Source organism: Hibiscus syriacus, unplaced genomic scaffold (assembly GCF_006381635.1).
Source record: "Hibiscus syriacus cultivar Baekdansim isolate YM2019G1 unplaced genomic scaffold, ASM638163v2 tig00110949_pilon, whole genome shotgun sequence".
Classification (NCBI taxonomy): Eukaryota; Viridiplantae; Streptophyta; class Magnoliopsida; order Malvales; family Malvaceae; genus Hibiscus; species Hibiscus syriacus.
The window spans coordinates 115,561-126,331 of NW_024062929.1; the positions used below are offsets into that span (position 1 = coordinate 115,561).

Below are 10,771 nucleotides of genomic sequence, written 5' to 3' on the forward strand. Positions count from 1 at the left end.
GTTAATTGTCAAGAGAATAGAAACACAAATAATAGATTCAGACCCACGTAACAAAGTAAAATGTAATGCAATCAAACAAAAGAAATGTGACAAGCTCCAAACAATTAACTTATTCCATCCTTTTTTTCTTTTTTTCCTTTCGAACAATGTTCTTATTTTTTTCTTTTTGTTGTGTGTCATAAATGTAAATTGAATATATCATTCTCTTGTCCTAACATGGGTAGAAAAATAGGGTAAAAATAAAAAAAAATCTCGAGTTTAAAAATGTAGTAAAAAAAAGAAAGAGAAAAACTAAAAATGACTAACTAAGGGAGATAACTGGGTAGACAATTTAGGTAGAGAAGTGGGTAAATTATAGTTCCCCTATTATGTTAAAACATCAAGTTCAATATGTAGTCTTAACATGCATTTAATTAAATATTTTAGAATATCAAAGTCAAATTTGACACACTCAATCAAACAAATAAGAAAAAATGTAAAGGTTTGATCATCTAAGCTCAAATTCACAAGAAAGTGTCATTTGTATTGAGCTAATACATATCAACCAATAAACTCATGGGAAGTCAATAAAAAATTTCAAGAAAATTCACTAATAATGCCATTTTCACTATCATTCATCCTAATTAAAATTAAGGTGTGATCAAGAACTAAAATGACATCCAAAGAGACAAAACCAAAATCGGGATTATGAATAGAAAATTCCAACACATCAAACAAGGCATACTCAATTTCAATCATATAAATAAGCACTTAGAGTTACTTTGTGAACTTAGAGTTACTGAGATCATGAATATGATAGAATGTGTAAGGTAATCTGATGAGAAAAGACATGTATCCTCTAGACTTTGGGTAAGTGTAATGAACCCAACTGATAATGGTAAGACTATGAGAATCCTTGAATAATGACCTAAGTTCATAAATGACTAGCATGCTAAATTTATGATACTCGTGAAACATAGTAGGGTTGATGTGTACTCATTGGGTTTAATAAATCACCCTTTTAATTATTACTCTATATGTTAAATTTTCGGTGATCGCGATGAGACAACGATGATATCAGAAGAGTCTCGGTGGTAGTACACTACAGCAAAATAGGTTTGTAGCAGCATTTTGATAGGAAACACCAATTTTACACATATGATGACGTTTACATGCAAATTTCCATAAAATGATAACATTAGCATAAATGCCGCGAAAAAACTCGTACTTTGATAGTATTTTTGTTAATAATACCGCTACAAACTCATACTTAGTGAATTTTTTAAACAAATACCGCAGTAGGTATCATATTTGGTGGTGTTTTTGTTAAATGTTGTAATATTTTAATGTATTTGGCGTTTGTAATTGCAAACGCCGCCAAATCTGGCGATTTTCCCCAAAAATCATCGGTGATCGATATATTTACCGATCTAACACCGGTCAAATTATATTTCTCGATCTAACACCCGTAGAAGTAAAGCGCGCCCCCTGAACCGCGCTATATGCTGATTTGGCACCACGTGGAGTATAGCTTGCCCCCTGTACCGCGCTATACGCTGACTGGGTTACACGTGGGGTATAGCGCGCCCCCTGCTCCGGGCTATACGCCACGTAGGGGTATAGCGCGGATCAGGCCGCGCTATACGCCGTACCAAAATTATATTTAACGTGGTCCTGATCCGCGCTATATAATAATTACATATAACGCGGTGCCGGTACCGCGCCTTATATGTTTATAAATACCGCATCTCTCCTCACAACTCCTGCATCTCTCCTCTCTTATAAATTAATACAACAATTCCGTCAACGAGTAATAATTCTGGCAATCTTCTCATATTTGATTTAGAAGTTCGTGCGATTTTTCGTTATAAGGTAATTTTGTTATAATTTTTTAATTATACTTAGGGTAAAGTATAGTAATGGTCACTGAACATTTCTGAAGCTTACATTTAGGTCCCCCAACTTTTAAAACTTGCAATACAGTCCCTCAACATTTATTCCGTTTGCAATATGGTCCCCCAACTTAAATCACTGTTAGAAAATTAGGGTAAATTATATAAACGGTCATTGAACTTTTCAGACACTTGAATTTAGGTCCCCAACTTTTAAAACTTGCAAAACAGTCCCCCAATAATTTTATTTTCTTATTAAATATAGATGTATAGAAAATATAAATGATTCAATTTATATTTAAATGTATGAATCATTTATATTTTTGATATATTTTATTTTTCTTGTATAAACTAGTATTTAAAATATGTTTATATTTTAATCAAAATATTTCAATATACGAATAAAAATATATTTATATAAATGTATATTTATATTTAGATGTATAAATAAAAAATATATCATATATTAATGTATGAATCATTTATATTTTTGAATATTTATTTTTAATAAGAAATTAAAATTATTAATTATATTAGAAATACTCAACTTAAGATTATATATAATCATGAATTATAAATATGAAAAATATAATTATTAAATTTAGTTTAAAAATATATAAATCTAAATTTATTCTTTTAAAATATTGTATCAACTAATATTTAAAAAATATAAATCTATCAAACAATTTATCAAATATAATATTTTTTTATTGTAAAAAATATAATATTTTCCCATCATTTATTGCTTTCAAATTTTTTGCCGAAGTTCAAATCTCATTATTTCCATTTTCCATTATATTTTTTTTCTGGCATTGGTCATACTATTAGTATATGTATTATTGTATATCTCTTAACACAAACGATGGTGTTAGCTTAGTGGCTCCACCCTGTATTTTTCATTTGCGTGACTCAGGTTTGAGTTTGCCCAAGACCCAAATTTTACTTCTTTGTAACTTAATTTTCTTCTAATTAGGTGGTGACATGTGTCACCAATAACACATATCATGATCATGTGTTGACACATGTCAGATCCTGGTTAAATGATTAATTTATTAAATTTTATTTAATTTAGGACCAAATTGATAGCATATATAAATAATTAGGTGGTGACATGTGTCACCAATGACATGTATCATGATCATGTGCTAACACATGTCAGATCCTGGTTAAATGATTAATTTATTAAATTTTATTTAATTTAGGACTAAATTTAATATTAGGTGACATGTGCAAACACGTTCTGATTCAGATAATAAATATTATTCTATTTAATTTAGGACCAAATGATTATATAATAAAGACTGAATATAATAATGTCAATCCTTTTAACTGCCACATCATCATTTTTATCAATTGGTAACGACTAGTGGCTTAGTTGAAACAATTAAATAATTATGTTGTATGATTGATAAATTTAAAAGATCGATGACAAAAGTAAAAAGGGCTAGATAGTTAAGTTGTCAACCTAGTAGTTTACACTTTTATTTATACGTCAAAATAACATTTTATAAATTTAAAATTCGAATTATTTTCAACCTCTTCTATATCCTAATTGCTTTTTTTAATTAAAAAATTTCTTCAACAGATAAGAATTATACTATTATATTTATATAAAAAATACGTATCACATGAAATAAGATGAAATTAAATAATAATAAATCTGAAATAATTGAATTTAATTGAATTCTTTTGGAATTTAGGGTTTAGAATGAAATTGAATTACTTTAGAAAATGGGGTTTAGAATGAATTTGAGGACTGTTTTGCAAGCTTTAAAAGTTGGGGGACCTAAATTCAAGTGTCTGAAAAGTTCAATAACCTTTTATATAATTTACCCTAATTTCTAACGGTGGTTTAAGTTGGGGGACCATATTGCAAACGGAATAAATGTTGGGGGACTGTATTGCAAGTTTTAAAAGTTGGGGGACCTAAATGCAAGCTTCAGAAATGTTCAGTGACCATTACTATACTTTACCCTTATACTTATTGTTTATTATCATTATTTGAAAAAATATTATACTAATTATTTTCAATTAATTTTTATGTTTGTAAAATTGAAAAGCGGGAGCATACGTCGAAATAGTTTTGCGGTGCAGATAATAATATAAAATTATATTATTTAAATTATTTATGTTGATGTGTAAGAAAAATTTTGTGTTATATTTTCGTTTATATATAATTTATTTAATTAGGTTTGTTTAAGTTTTTTTTTGCGGATATAATATTGCTGCACTTTTAAACTCAAACAATTGCGTGACTTTCAGCTATTGTTTATTATGATGGTGAAATTCGAGAAGATGAAACCGGCGTTGTTTTCGAATCAAATGAGCGTGTTAAAATATCATTCAAGAGAAACATAACTCTTGAGGAGCTGATAACGAAGATTTCAAGGAAGATTCATGTTGGAAGTAATAGAAGAATGTCGTCGTTGCAGTACAGATTTCCAACATCATTGTTGTCATTAACTTATACAGTGTTTGAACTTTTGAACAATGATGATGTTCAAATGATGGTTGAAGCTCAAAGTAATTATTCAGACGCCGCTATTGAGATGTATGCACATTTTGTTCAAGTGTGTGTTGTTCGGGGTCAATCTTTAAGCTCACACTATGGGCTGGCTGAACAAGTTGACAGCCCGACTACAATAATGTGTAATGATTTTAATGCCATAATGGGGAGACATTCATCCGCAACTCCTTACGATATGTACAGAGGTATCCACGAACAATCCGTATGGCAACACCGCGTCCAGTTCAAGGGGAAGGCATTCATCTGCAAATTTCTTTGACCATATGGAGATGACATTGACGCAACCATATGTGCAGTTTCCATTTGACACGATGGCTTCAAGCTCTAGGGGGAGGCATTCGACTGCGAGCTTTTCGATCTCAATGTCGATATGCCTTCCAGTTCAAGGGAAAGGCGTGCAAGTAGTAGGTTCTTCGACCTAAATGTGGAGAGCATGGAGGAACCATCATCTCCACCAGAAGAACCGCTTCGTGAGCTTGGAGCGGATGGTGCTGAGACTGGATTATTCATTCACCCAGAATCACCGCAATTCAACTCCGATGATGATGAAGTTCCAGGAAATGTGGCACAAACTGACCCTGCTGCACACATGTATGAAGCTGATTATGGTGCAATGTACGGGCCAGAATTTGCGGATATGCCTCATCTCGGTGACTATGGATATTACTCATCAATAAATAATGGTGAGTTATCTTTAGGCATGGAGTTTTCAAGCAAAGGAGAAGCGATGATGACTATCAAAAATTACAATATCCGTAATTCTGTTCAGTCCAGAGTCAATCGATCGACGACCAAAAAATATGTATGCTACTGTGCCCGACGCGAAAATGGATGCAATTGGATGGTTCGCGTTTCGAAAATGAAGAGGAAAAACAACATATGGGAACTAACAATATACAACGGTCCTCACACATGTTGTGCTGGAGGGGTCAACCAAGATCAGTTACAAACTACTTCCTCGAACGTTTGAATCAATGCTTCAAGATTTGCGGGCGAAGAATGAGGAAGAATACGATTACATCAGCCTCATCGATAAAGAAATGTGGACGAACGCATATGATGGTGGATATCGATATGGACACATGACGAGCAACTTGGCTGAGGGAGCCTGGTCGTCCAAAATCCGAGTAGAAAGATCTAGACAAGACAGAAGATGTGGCCATTGTAGAAACCCAGGACACACTAGAAAAACATGTCCACTTCTGTTGTCATCAAGTAACAATTGATGAGGAAATGATGTATTTGTTTATCAAATAATAATTCTTGTATTTTAATTTGCATTTACTTCAAGTTAATGTCATTCGATAATCGCTGATGAAGATTAAAAAAACGAACACAATCATTAAATTTTATCAAACTAATAACAATTTGTTATTTAAATACAACAAACTTACAATAAGAATTAAATGGTAAATGATAATCAAATTACAATAACTGATATTAAATGGTAATAAACAAAATTAACTGAAATATATTAAAAAAAGTCCAACAAATTTAACAAAATAAAGTAAGTATTAAATGAGAAATAATAAAAAATTACAATTAAACAAAATAAAGTAAATACAAATATAATAAAAAAAATCTATCGATGCCTGCGTCGCGAATGTGTTCTGCAGGGTGGTGGCTGTCGGTCTCGAGGAGGATTTCTTCGTATCACTGGTTCTGACTCCTCGCTGTCATCATCGTCGTCGTCATCGTCGTCACCATCGTCATCGTCGTCATCGTCATTTCGTCGTCCTGAGCAGGTACATTAGGTTGATGAGGAGCTGATGACGATGAAGCACCTCCATAGAATAAGGACCCTGGAGGTGTATGACTGACTATCCCACCGGCCTGCGAAAACTGGGAAAACCCAGACATCGCTGAGTGTGAAAACTGTACATGAGGTGTCTGTGTTACGGCAATGGGTGATGAGGCTGAACCTGCCAAATATCCAGCATATGAACCCCAAGTCGGATCTGCAAATATAACCCATAATAGCCTCCAGGAGGGGTCATCTGTGACGGTGGTGGGGTCATAAAACCAAGTGAAGGCGGCGGTGGCGGCATCTGGTAATGGAAAGGCGATGGCAGCATCATATATGGCTGCGGTGGTTGCTGGGAAGGTCCTGCTGGTACAGCTGAGGATGAACCGGAAGCACCTGCTCTCCATCCACGAGTCGGGGGACGATGATGTTGTGTCGGTGAACGTCTCTATCGACGTCGTGGAAAGGTCTGCCCTCGTGCATCCTCGGGAAGTAGAAACGGTTTCCCGTTACTGTTGAACCACTCATAATAATCCTCAGCATACATCAAGAAGTCAGTAAAAATGGGCTCTCTACGTGGAAGGCGCCGATGTCGATCCTCTCACAACATGACCCACTCATGATGCCTCACCAGTCAATCTGTATCTGTCTTGCCGCGTCTATCTAAGCTATGCAACTCGTCCATATTGCGAGGTTCTTCCGGAATTGGTTAAAAACAACCAAACTGTCGGAGCACGCGATCAGTGGAGTGCCACTCGACGGTCGCATAACAGATCAAAGGGACCATCACCATCCAAACATCTAATGGATCCCCTCAACTCAGGTGGGATCACCGCCCTCACATCATCAGTAGAATATGGCACCCATTCAAATTAAAACAAATAATATATAATTTTTATCAAAATAATAATCTAATTATATAACTATAATCTAAAATCGATTTTTAAACATTAAAATTCATACCTGTGTGCCAGCCTTCTGATCGATTAGCACCCTAATTTTTTCTAAATCATCAGGTAGCTCCTGATGATTTTTCCTATCAGTAGACCACCTATTTAAGGAAAAATATTTGTTATACACTGTATAAAATTATTAATATACAAAATCAGTTTTATAATTACCTCAGAAGTAGTGGAAATACGAATGGGTTCTTCACAACGGGACATAAAAAGGGCAATCGATACCATGCCCAAGACTGCAGCAGCAGGAGACATCCGATAGCATTACGTCTGTAGTCAGTGGCTCCACACATCTCCCTGTACAGCAAAGCCAAAACTGCCGAGCCCCAATTGAATGATCCGGCGAGACGAAAGTCGCTAAGATGTCTCAACCACATGCAGTGAACTAGGTTGCGCGATTTTTCCGGCATCAGCAACCCTCCTATCAGCTGCAGTATGCATGCCCGTGCATACATCTTAACCTCATCCTCAGAGGCGTCTACGCTCAACTCCTGAAAATTGCATCTAACCAATTTAACGGTATTCTACCTCCGAAAATTTTCCGGGACACGCCCTAGACTATCCCGACACAAAGTAGTCCAAGAACCGGAAGCTATCCCCGATATCACATCTCCATCCACTAGAAGCCCCAGGTGCATAGAAACATCCTCAAGCGTGATCGTGCACTCTCCGCACGGAAGATGGAATGTGTGGGTCTCCGGCCTCCACCGCTCTACTAAGGCAGAAATCAGGTATGGCTCTATCTTACAGTGACCCTGATATCTACCTATATAACCGAATCCAGCCTCTACTAAATACGGCAAGACACGGCTGGGTATCACTAACTTAAGATTCCTAATAAAATGATCTAATACACGGTCCTTCTCTTAAAAATAAATAATTACAAAAATTAATTATTAATCTAATAATCATGCATTAAATAAATCAACTAATTATTACTAATAATTTAAATTAAATTAAAAAGTTAAAATGTTACCGTATCAGCAAAGTGTCGAGATATTTAATTCTTAATCTAATAATCATGTATTAAATAAATCAACTAATTATTACTAATAATTTAAATTAAATTAAAACGTTAAAATGTTACCGTATCAGCAAAATGTCGAGATATTTAATTCTTAATCTAATAATCATGCATTAAATAAATCAACTAAATATTACTAATAATTTAAATTAAATTAAAACGTTAAAATGTTACCGTATCAGCAAAGTGTAGAGATATATGATTTCCATCTGAGCAAAGTAGATTGTCTTCCATTATATATCTGCAAAAGAATTATATTAGTAAAATATTAAATAAAGTAAATACATAATAGTAAAAATATTATAAAATATACCTTAAAAATAGAAGTATTTGAAAGAAATTTAGAGAATTTGAGAAATTTGGTGTGATAAAAGTGATTAAGGATGTGGATATTTATAGGGAGGATTGGGATGTGAGGGGTAGGCTATTTAGGGGTATAGCGCGCGCCCTGTACCGCACTATATCCCACGTGTCATATACGCATATATAGCGCGGATCAGAGGCGCACTCTAACCACGTGGCGCGCTTTACTGCTACAAGTGTTAGATCGAAAAATATAATCTGATCGGTGTTAGATCAATAAATATACCGATGATTTATTGGAAAAATTGCCGCCAAATCTAAGTATTTTATCGTTCAACCCCTTTAGCAATTATTGATCTTATTTTTTCTTGCCTGTTTTCCTCTCCGCCGTTTACCCTTTACCCATGAAGCTGTCGTTGGCGTCGTCGTGGCCTTCACCGCCACACGCATCAAGTTTTCCTCACTGTTTCGAGTCAGCCCAGCCATCCTCGCTTCCAGCACCGTCGATTGCTTCTGTCACTGTGATATAAGCTTCAAAAAGATTAAACATGGACCCTCGAAGGTTTACTGGGTTTTTCTCAGGTAAATGAATTGGTACGTGGAATCACTGGAAGGAATCCTTTTCAGTTTTCTAATTAAAATTAATGCTTCGGTTTCAGGGTGGAATACTTGCATCTGTAATTCCTTAACTGCAAAGAGAGGTTTGCCCTTTGAAGTTCTTTGATGATCAAGAATCAAGATGTGGGTATTTGAAATTTGACTATTTTTTCTTGAATTTTTGTAGGGGTCTGCTTTCAGCAACGTGCCGAAGATAAAATTTGTAATTATAATACCAGGGTTTGCACTTCGGGAATTGAAGTCTCGGCCGCCTAAAAGTGCTAGCTAATGTGTATTCAGTTCCAATTGACTACCCTTCAATTCATGTGATCGGTAAGTTTAGGACTTTTAGGTAGTTGATCGCTCTTGTGGGAGCATGTTTCCTATTTCCATTTGAAATTGTCGAAGGTCCTTTTTTCTCTTTAAAAGAATTTTCTTCTATTGTTTGGAGCTTTTATGAGGTAAAATCTTCACAGAATGATCTGGTGGATCACATGGATTTAATTGCCGAGGCTGCTAAAAGTGATGATTCATTAGCAAAATCCAAGTTTTGTATGTCGTAATATAGTAAAATCATTTTGTTGCATTTAATTGTTATTTTCCATTGGATATTGTGGTGTCGAATTTAGCACGTCTTAGTCTGCGATGATTTTTATATCATGATTTTTGGCTTGTAAAACATGAGAGATTCATCTTAAGCATTGTAGCTATTTATAATGATGTTTCTATCTTTCGGGTTCTTTTTGTCATTGAAGTCAATGTAATTTTATATTGTGAACAATTTTTACGCTCATTTTCGATGGAGAGGCCCAAAAGCGGAAACTTGCTAATGAGGTTGGATATTTGCCTTCGATGTTTCTTGGTTTATTTCCTTTTCAACTCTGACTATTCAGTTTTTTATATTCTCAAAATTTTACATTATCTTGATCAAGTGTCCTTGTTGATTAGTCAGAATACTCGAGCCACATCAATTTCTGGATTTATAGTTAATGATTCAGTTGATGACCCTGAGCTAGATGATTCCAACTATGATGAAGACCATAAGCTAGATGATTCCAATCATGATGATGACGAAGATGACTTGTATGAATCAGTTTGTGCTATTTGTGATAATGGAGGTAATATTATATGTTGTGATGGAAGGTGTATGAGATCATTTCATCCTACTACTAATGAAGAGTCTGCGTGTGAATCTCTTGGCCTTAATCCGAAGCAAGAGAAAGTCGGCTAGTGACCCATTTTTACTTCATTGGCTTTTATTTGTTGGTGTCTTGTTTCTAATTACTAATCCCTATTAAATGGCAAGCATTGGAAACATTCTTATGCAAGAATTGTGAACATAATCAACATCAGTGCTTTGCTTGTGGAACGTTAGGCTCTTCTGATAAGTCCTCTGGTGCCGAGGTATAATACCTACCAATGTCATTGATCATTCTTGCAACAAAATATTTAGATAATCAATTCAAAATAAAATCAATTCTAAACAATAAACATTAATAGGAACTTTATATTGTTGTGGCATTGGTCTGTTTGTTAATTTATTTTTAGTTTGGTGCAATTGATTTCTATTGAGAAATTGATTTCTTTGGTTTTATTTTCCGGATAAATCTTCTTTCACTACATCAGTTGGTCTTTTTTGTTATCCTCAAGAGATTTTTCATACCGCGGATACAAATGTTGGACTCGAGTACTATAAGAAAAATGAAGAGTCTTAACAACATAGGACAGAAGACCTAGCGATCTCTT

General features: G+C 34.7%; 1 long non-coding RNA gene across 1 annotated transcript; it reads left to right on the top strand.

Moving 5' to 3' along the window:
- The first annotated feature begins 8,809 nt into the window (after positions 1 to 8,809).
- LOC120148117 lies at positions 8,810 to 10,419 on the top strand. The gene is made up of 4 exons (XR_005518344.1): positions 8,810 to 9,010; positions 9,088 to 9,129; positions 9,213 to 9,859; positions 9,978 to 10,419. It is a non-coding gene; the product is annotated as an uncharacterized LOC120148117 (long non-coding RNA).
- Positions 10,420 to 10,771: the final 352 nt, after the last annotated feature.